This window comes from Chrysemys picta, chromosome 1 (genome assembly GCF_011386835.1).
Source record: "Chrysemys picta bellii isolate R12L10 chromosome 1, ASM1138683v2, whole genome shotgun sequence".
In the NCBI taxonomy this organism is placed as follows: Eukaryota; Metazoa; Chordata; order Testudines; family Emydidae; genus Chrysemys; species Chrysemys picta.
In genome coordinates, this window is record NC_088791.1 from 346,265,745 (window position 1) to 346,274,769 (window position 9,025).

General features: G+C 43.9%; 1 pseudogene; it reads right to left on the reverse strand.

Annotated features, from left to right (window-relative positions):
- Positions 1–7,504: 7,504 nt before the first annotated feature.
- LOC135981405 (olfactory receptor 51G2-like) lies at positions 7,505–8,470 on the reverse strand (annotated as a pseudogene).
- Between the last annotated feature and the right edge of the window lie 555 nt (positions 8,471–9,025).

The window sequence follows — 9,025 nt, forward strand, 5'->3', positions numbered from 1 at the left end:
AGGGAACTATTCATATCCTTATACAAGGCACTGGTGAGACCTCCTCTGGCAAACTGTGTAAAATTCTGGTCAATCGTATTCCAGAAAGATGAATTCAGACTGGAACAGGTGCGGAGAAGGGCTCCTAGCATAGTCAGGGCAATGGAGGGCTTGGCTTATGAGGAGACTAAAGAACGTGGTTGGTTTAGCCTAAAACAACACAGGCTGAGCTGGGATTTGATTGCTCTATAAATACGCCAGTGGTGGGCGGTAAAAGTCAGGGAGGGAGATGAGCTCCTGAAGCTAAAGGCCAGTGTTGGCAAAAGAACAAATGGGGATCAACTGGTCAGGAGCAAACTGAGTCTGGGAAGGAGAAGGAGGTTTCTGACCATCTGAGCAGGGAGGTTCTGGAACAGTCTCCCAACAGGAGAAGTGGGGATTGGGGGGGGGGGGGGGGAACAACTGAGCTTTTAAGATGGAGCTGTGACCCTGTATGGAATCTGGGGGACACTTTAGGATATTACGAATACCAATATTGTGTAATTGCAATGAGTTATGCCAGATATGCCATGTAAGATATCTGCAAAAATGTTATAATTTGCCAGATATTATAATCTTGTTTATATGTTTGTATCATGTTTGTATTATGAGTTATAGATATGTATGTATGTATTTCAAACTTGTGCTATGCTTCTTGGTGACATAGCCTGCTTGATGGCCCATCAGTTATACAACTGACCCATTGAGAGAAGGCAGATACACCATATGACTCAGCAAGGCATGCAGGGGCGTGCCTATGGACAGAAAAGGCTTCCAAGCCATGTGCTGGGCAGCTTGTGTTTGAAACAAAGGAAGCACAGGCCACATGGCAAGAGACTATAAAAGGCAGCTGCATCTTCTCCATTTTGTCTTCAGTCCTGCTTCTTACCTCTGGAGGACCTTTCCTACAAACTGAAGCTCTGAACAAAGGATTGAATGACCCATCCAAACTGTGAATGTGATCCAGAGGGACTTTCAAGGCAGCAAACTCACCAATACTGCAGGAACCTGATATATGGCTGTAAGAGGGTCCGGACTCACCCCTGTAGCACCTCCTGCTGGTCGTCCAGGGAATTAGCTCACCAGCCTCTGGAGCGTCCTCTGCAGGCCGGTGATCCGCCTTGTCCTCTGCACTGGCCCCCGTGTCCCTCCCAGGACCTCGGTGCCCCTCTTACTGGGATGCTTCCCCTGGCAGTACCCCACAGATCTGGGTCTCCCCTCCCTGGAGAACCCCCACCCACTATCCCCACCTTGCCTCAGTACTAGGCCACTGCCAGTCACCAACTAGCCCCCGCTCCCTGGGGCAGACTGCAGTATAGGCCACTCATCACTGGCAAGGGGGGTTTGGACCTGCTGCCTTGGCCTAGCCCTGAGCTGCCCTCTGCAACCCCCAGTACCTGTTGGCCTAGTACTAGGCCACAGCCTGGGGCTATCCAGGCTGGAGCTCCTGGCTCCCTGCCTCTTTATACCGGCCATCTGGGCTCTGATTAGGGTGTGGCCCAGCTGCAGCCACTTCCCCCAATCAGCCAGGGTTTTACCTTGCCCTGCCCCAGCCCTCTGCAGGGCTTTTCTAACCTCTCAGGGCAGGAGCTGGTGTCGACCCCACTACAATGGCCTTTGAAGTCTTTGTATGTATTTGACTGTTTTAGCAATTAACTTTTCTCTTCTTGTCCTTTCTTTTTTCTTTATAATAAACCTTTAGTTTTAGACACTAAAGGACTGTCCGGCAGTGTGGTATTTTGGGTAAGATCCAAACCTGGAAAGATGGCTGACAGTTTGGGGTCAGAAGAACATTTTGTATATGTGAGCAGAGTTGTTTAAATAACTTCTCACTGTACTGGACCTAGGTGCTGATTGGGAGCCAGAGAACTGGAATGCAATGAAGGGGGCTGTGTGAGTCGTTGGGAAGTTTAACTTCAGTGTTACCCACCAGTCTTGGGAGCATCTGCTCTCCCTTTTGCAGCCTGCCCTGACCTTGGCATTTCCAGTGAGGGCTGCCCCCGGCACACTGTGTCACAGGAGCGTGACAGGTTTATGCACCTGATGATAAGCCAGGATCGCCTCTGATAGCAGGGGACTGGGCTCAGGGATGCAGGACTTCCATTCCAGTGTCCCTATGGGCCACCTTCACCCATTTTCCGTCACACTGAGAGTGCATGTGGAGTTGCTTGTCCACTATGACCTGGCTCCATGCCCAGGCCTATGGATTTGTCCCTCAATAGATTCAGAAGAAAGCATGACTCAGCGTTATCATCTGGAAAAGGAATTGTTCTTGAGTTCCTGTTTAGTGATGTCACAGGAGTTTAATTCCCTGAGTTTCAGGTAATCTCAGCATGCTGAGCTGCCAGCTGCTCCCTCCCCAACCCCTAGCCCCAGAGAGGAAGGATGGTTCAGGGGTTAAAGTGCTGGCCTGGGATTCAGAAGAACTGGCTTCAGTTCCAGGCTCTTCCACAGACTTCATCTGTGACCTTGGGCAACTCACTTAGTCCCTCCATGCCTCAGCAACATGTATTTTAATACGGCTCAATGTAGAGGTTTACATCTAGGAACAAGGGGTGCAGGCCATCCTTACCGGATGGGGGACCCGATCCTGGGAAGCAGTGACTCTGAAAAAGACTTGGGGGTCATAATCGGCTGAACATGAGCTCCCAGTGTGGCACTACTGATGAGAAAGCTAGAGCAATCCGGGATGTTCAACCAGGGAAATCTCAAGCAGGAGCAGGGAGGTTATTTTACCTCTGTCTTTGGCCCTGGTGCGACCACTGCTGGGATTCTGTGTCCAGTTCTGGTGGCTACAGTTCAAGAAGGATGATGATGAATTGTAGAGGGGTCAGAGAAGAGCCCAGAGAATGATTAAATGCTTAGAAAACCTGCCTCATAGTGATAGACTCACGGATCTCAATCTATTTAGCTTAACGAAGAGAAGGTTAAGGGATGACTTCATCGCAGTCTGTAAGTACTTGAATGGGGAACAAAAGTTTAACAATGGGCCCTTCGGTCTAGCAGAGAATGTTATAACAGGATCCAATGGTTGGAAGCTGAAGCTAGATAAATTCAGACTGGAAGTAAGGTGGAATTTTTTGGACAATGAGGGTAATTAACCATTGGAACAATTTACCAAGGGCCGTGGTAGATTTTCCAGCACTGACAATTGTTAAATCAAGGCAGGATGTAGTTCTAACAGCTCTGCTCTAGGAGTTATTGTGGGGGAGGTCTCTGGCCTGTGCTATACAGGGGGTCAGACTAGATGATCACAATGGTGCCTTCTGGTCTTGGGATCTGCCCAGTGGTATTAGTAGCACGATCCTGCTGCACAGGATGTTGTACTGATAACATGTTAGAGATTGTGAGGTGCTCAGACATTGCAATAACTGGGGCCAGAGCTAAGTGCCTCAGAGAGATTTCAGCTCTGTGTGCCTCATAAGGGTGATTTGGGGCACTGGGTGGAGAACCTGAACTCCTGCCCCACCCAGCTGAAGTAACTGATGTGCTGGGACTACCTCTGAGCCCGTTTTCCCTGGCAGCTTGGGACTTCAGTACCCTGCCTTGTTGAGCCACACACACTAGCCTGCTGCAAACCCAGACCCAGGTCTGAACCACATCCCCCAAAGCTTAACTGAAAACAGATACCCAGTTTCCAATGGGGTCCAAACCCCAAATAAATCTGTTTTACTCTGTATAAAGCATATACAGTGTAAACTTATAAGTTGTTCGCCCTTTATAACACTGATAGAGAGATATGCACAGCTGTTTGCTACCCAGGAATTAATTACTTGCTCTGGGTTAATTAATAACTAAAAAGTGATTGTATTAAATATAAAAAGTAGGATTTAAGTGGTTCCAAGTAATAACAGAAGAATGAAGTAAGTTACCAAGCAAAATAAAATAAAACATGCAAGTCTAAGCCTAATACAGTAGGAAACTAAATGCAGGTAAATATCACCCTCAGAGATCTTCTAATAAGCTTCTTTTACAGACTAGACTTCCTCCTTGTCTGGGTCCAGCAATAACTTACACCCCCATAGATACTGTCCATTGTTTCAGTTTCTTTCAGGCATCTCTTTGGGGTTGAGAGGGTATCTTTTGAGCCTGCTGAAGACAAAAAGGAGGGTGTTTTTCACTGCCTTTTATATTCTCTTTCTTGTGCAACATCCCAGCCACAAGATGGGGTCTCTAGCCACCGGCGCAAGTCACATGTGTATGAAAGATTCGGCTTTTTGCAGGCCAACACCATTGTTTACATGTTAGTTTGAATGTTCCCAGGAAAGCTCAGATGTGGATTGGTGTCTCCCAAAGTCCATTGTTAGTTAAGTATTCCCAATTACTTGAATAACCCCTTCACACTATATTGACCAAATCTGTCTTATATGTTTCTTACAGCAAACACTTTAAATACAAGCATAGAGCCAACACTCATAACTTCAGATATAAAAATGATAAATGCATACAAATAGGATGAATATATTCAGTTGATAATAACCTTTGCAAAGATATGTTACATGGCATATCTAGCATAGAACATATTCCAGGTATGTCATATTAACACTCATAAGCATATTTCTATAAAGCATTATGGGGTGCAATGTCACACCATCAGAACAATGCAGCGACCTGTTTGCTAAGCAGCATAGGTGGTGTTGAGCAACCAACAGTTGTGATCTGAGATCTGCTCTAGCTGCCCATCTGCTTCTGGGTGGAATTTAAGGTTTTGGTATTGACCTACGTAGGACCTGATAGCTACGAAATCATCTGTCTTTCTCTTTCTCCCCAGGTGATATTCTCCTTGTGATCGGAAGGAGTTCTTGAGTTGGAGCCCCCTCTGTATAAAAGTTGAAGGGTTTCCAACTTGACTTTGGAATCCAAATGCCCCCTCTGTTGCAAAGGAACTGGAACAAGGCTGGCCCACTGCCTCCAGACCTTGGAGATAGGTCTCATTCCTAGACAGGCACCCAAACTGCAAAATACATGGGTACTAATCAGCACTCTCAGGAGAGAGAGAGCGACGGCAAGAGAGGGCATTATTACTCATTTTGTTAGTCAGCCAATCCATGATTAGAAGCTATGCTGTGTGGGCTTATATGACCAATCGCTCACCAAATCCTTTTGGCTAACAAATGCACTTGCAGATTGGTTTCCAAACAAACAAAAGGGTTCACTCTGCCTGAGAAGTGTTTGGAATTAGGTACTCACTTCGCCTGCAGGAATGGGCTCTCAGTAGAAAGACGAAACCATACAGATCTAACATTCTCTGGATAACCGGGGAGGGCTACAAAGGACCACAGCAATGGACATATGACAGTGGTGACTTCAATGGGTCTTTCTACCAAATCTGTTATATTTCAACCACAAGTTATTGGGGTTGAGGCAGGAATTGCTAGATGTAATTCAATGACCTGTTACACAGGAGGTTAGTTTAGATCATTACGTCACTTCTAGCCTTTTAATCTATGAAGATGAGGATGGCAGACTGTGCGGAACAGATTAACTGAAGGCTTCATGGTACGCAGATTTCATTAATGAAGGGCATATTAAGGAAGGATTTCAACAAATAAGTAAATATTAATAACAATTATTTACAATTAAGAGCAAGGTAAAAATGCTGAAAAAATATATTTTATTATGGTGGCATCAATAGTGAAGCCATAGTTAAAGTTGAGTCAAGTTTTGCCCTTAGAGCAGGGATTCAACTTCTGTATCTATGAAAAATATGGTGTAGCCTCAGCCAACACTGTAACACTTACTATCTGAGTGCAGAATGAGTTTTCAGAGAATTTACAAGTCAACCTGCTAAGTAGTTTAGGAATGAATGCATGTAGTCTTCCTCCCTTAAAACTCCTCCTTCCTTATATGTATTCCACTGAACAACCTAATTCTCTGTATAAAACAGGATACACTTTATTCATGAACGAGAAGCTTTAAGGGTACAGGACTGCAGTTTTGCTAACTGGGATTTTTTGGGGCGAACAATACAATATTTCCTTTTGGGGGGCTGTGACCATGGTCGCTGGAGGGGATATACTGAGAATGCTCAATTAGGGCAAACTGCAAGGAATAGGGCAGACAATTCTCCAAACTGATGGCTTATTCTTATAAATGATTCACAAAACAGTAACCAAACAGCTTCTATAATACCTTACTGGATACCAAGAAGTCAAAATACAGTTCTCTTTAATCAGTCTAGCCTTTGGTTCCCTCCGAGACAGCCAAGTCCATCTAGTGAGGGTTATTTAAAATCTCATTCACCATCTGTAAAGTTCTACCACTCTCAAGAGATTAGACACATTACACACCAGGGCAAATACACACTTACAGCCAATTCTTATTAACTAATCTAAGATTTATTTAAAAGGAAAAGGAAGAGAGTTATTGTGTTAAAAGATCATTATACATACACATATGAATCCAGTTCATACGTCAGTTTCAAAGCGGAGATGGTGGGCTGCCTATTTGTAGAAATCCTTCTGGAATTAATGGAAAAAATCATAGTCCAATAGGCAGTCCATATGCAGAGGTTTTTTTTCAAATTCTTCCATAAGAATTGCAGGGCTAATGCAGAAGTCCTCCATCTTGTCACTTGAATTTCCCCTGACAAAGTTTAAGCAGATCTGAGATAGTAAGGATCAGGCCCCAAAGTCCCTTTATAACTGAAGTTCAGCTGATTAGCCTCTTGTCCGCAAATGACCACAGAGGACCTTCCTTGCACGAAGAATAGGTAATGTGCATTGTTGCTTTGAAAAAAATCTCTATTTCCTATGTATACACTGATAACTATTAGCATTGATTAGCATAAGGCAATTAACCATTCAAGAGATTCACAGGTAGTTTATTACAAACTTCAAAGAGAAATAAAAACAATAATATTATTACACCATAAGTTTCATCTAAATGTTTATATCCCCTTTTGACCTCTGAATCAAGACAATAAGTAATGAAACATTACTTATAGGAACTGAAATTTAGCACCTACAAGCTAATTTGGTCACATTGTTGAACTTCTAATAAGATATAGGTAAACCCAGAGAAATACAATTAGTATCTACTTCTGATTCTCTAACAATACAGACCTATATTTCAAGAACTCTAGTTTTTTTTACCATGGCTTTGCTAGCTATCTACAAGGAATGGCCCTGTTTACCATTTCAATACTTTTCTATGTCCTTAACGGTTGCTTTTAGTTCAACTGGACTGCTGGTTGCTTAACCAAGGGCGAGAGATAGCTCAGTGGTTTGAGCATTGGTTTGCTCAACCCAGCGTTATGAGCTCAATCCTTGAGGGGGGCACTTAGAGAGCTGGGGTAAAATCAGTACTTGATCCTGCTAATGAAGGCAGGGGGCTGGACTTGATGATCTTTCTAGGTCCCTTCCAGTTCTAGGAGATAGAATATCTCCATTAATTTTTTTTTAAATCCTCGCTGGCTCAGCGTGACAGAGGCATTTGGACACCATGGGGCATATTGTTCCTAGATATACAAATTAGACAGACCAAATCAGTGCCCCCATTGAAGTCTGTTAGTGGAATAGTTTTTAAAGATATTCATGATCCGTTTACGAATCTCTTTGGTTTTTATGCTGTATACAATGGGATTTAGCACTGGGGGGAAGAGGAGGTGGAGATAAGACAGAAGAATTTCACTCTGAGGAAGAGCCTTTTTCTTGAACCTATGAATCATAGACAAACTGATCAGCGGGGTGTAGAAAAGCAGGGTGACACAGATGTGGGAGACACAGGTGTTCAGAGCCTTGAGACGCTCTTGCCAAGATGTGATACTCAGTACAGTCTGAAGGATCATGATGTAAGACAGGACAATGAGCACTGAGTCTAATCCCAGAGAACAAAGGACAATAAACAAACCATAGAAGCTGCTGGGCGTAGTATCTGCGCAGGCCATTTTCATCACATCTGGATGCAAACAATAAGAAAAAGAGAGAGATTGGTTCTTGCTGTACGGCAACCTCTTGAGAAGAATGACAGATGGGATATGCAGACCACTACCCCTAATTATTGTCGCCAGCCCTATGTTTCCTATCCTAGCACTGGTTAAATTTGAAGCATATCTCAGCGGGTAGCGTATTGCAACAAAGCGGTCAAATGCCATGGCTAATAGTACAGAGGATTCCATGAGGAGGAAAGTGTGAATAAAGAAAAGTTGGGCCAGGCAGACATCAATGCCAATTTCTCTGGTGTTAAACACAAAGACGCTGAGCATTGTTGGCAAGGTGGAAACAGATAAGCCAAGGTCGGTGACAGACAACATGGAAAGGAACAAGTACATGGGCTCATGGAGATTCTGCTGTGTCTTTATCACAAACAGAATCAGACCATTTCCTAAAATTGCAATGAGGTACATGAAACAGAAAGGGATGGAGATCTAGGGGCCATCAGCTTCCAGCCCTGGGATGCCTGCCAGGAGGAATGTTACAGGACTCATGTTGGTTTCATTGCAGGTTGGCATGATGCACTGGGGAGGTTCTGGTCAGTTTATTAAACCACATTCCCTACAATTAAAAACAACATTATTAAAAATACGTGACACCATGTCAGAAAATATGGCCCATCATGCCACTGCTCTTCAGACACATTGGAGTCAGTACTTTGATTAAAAACCCTTGTGGTACTCATAGATCCGCAGATCAGTTATAAAATTCCATTACTAATAATATCTTGTTCTTATATAGAGCTTTGCATTCATAAATCTCAAAGTGATTTACAAAAGAGCACAAGTATCAATGGGTGTGATTCAAAGCCCATTGACACTCATAGGAAGGAGGACGTAGATCCTCATTTAACTGAGGGGGAAACTAAAGCACAGAACAGGTAAGCAACTTGTGCAAGGCCACACAGGAGATCAATGACAGAACTCAGGTCTCCCAGCTCTCAGATGAGTGCCCCTTCACTAGACTAGACCATACCGTCTCCTCTAGATGGAGCTTGGCATATGAAGACTTGTATGAACTCATTATTAAAGGAAACATCAGAAAAGCAGAGTGGACCTGAACCCAAACCTTAG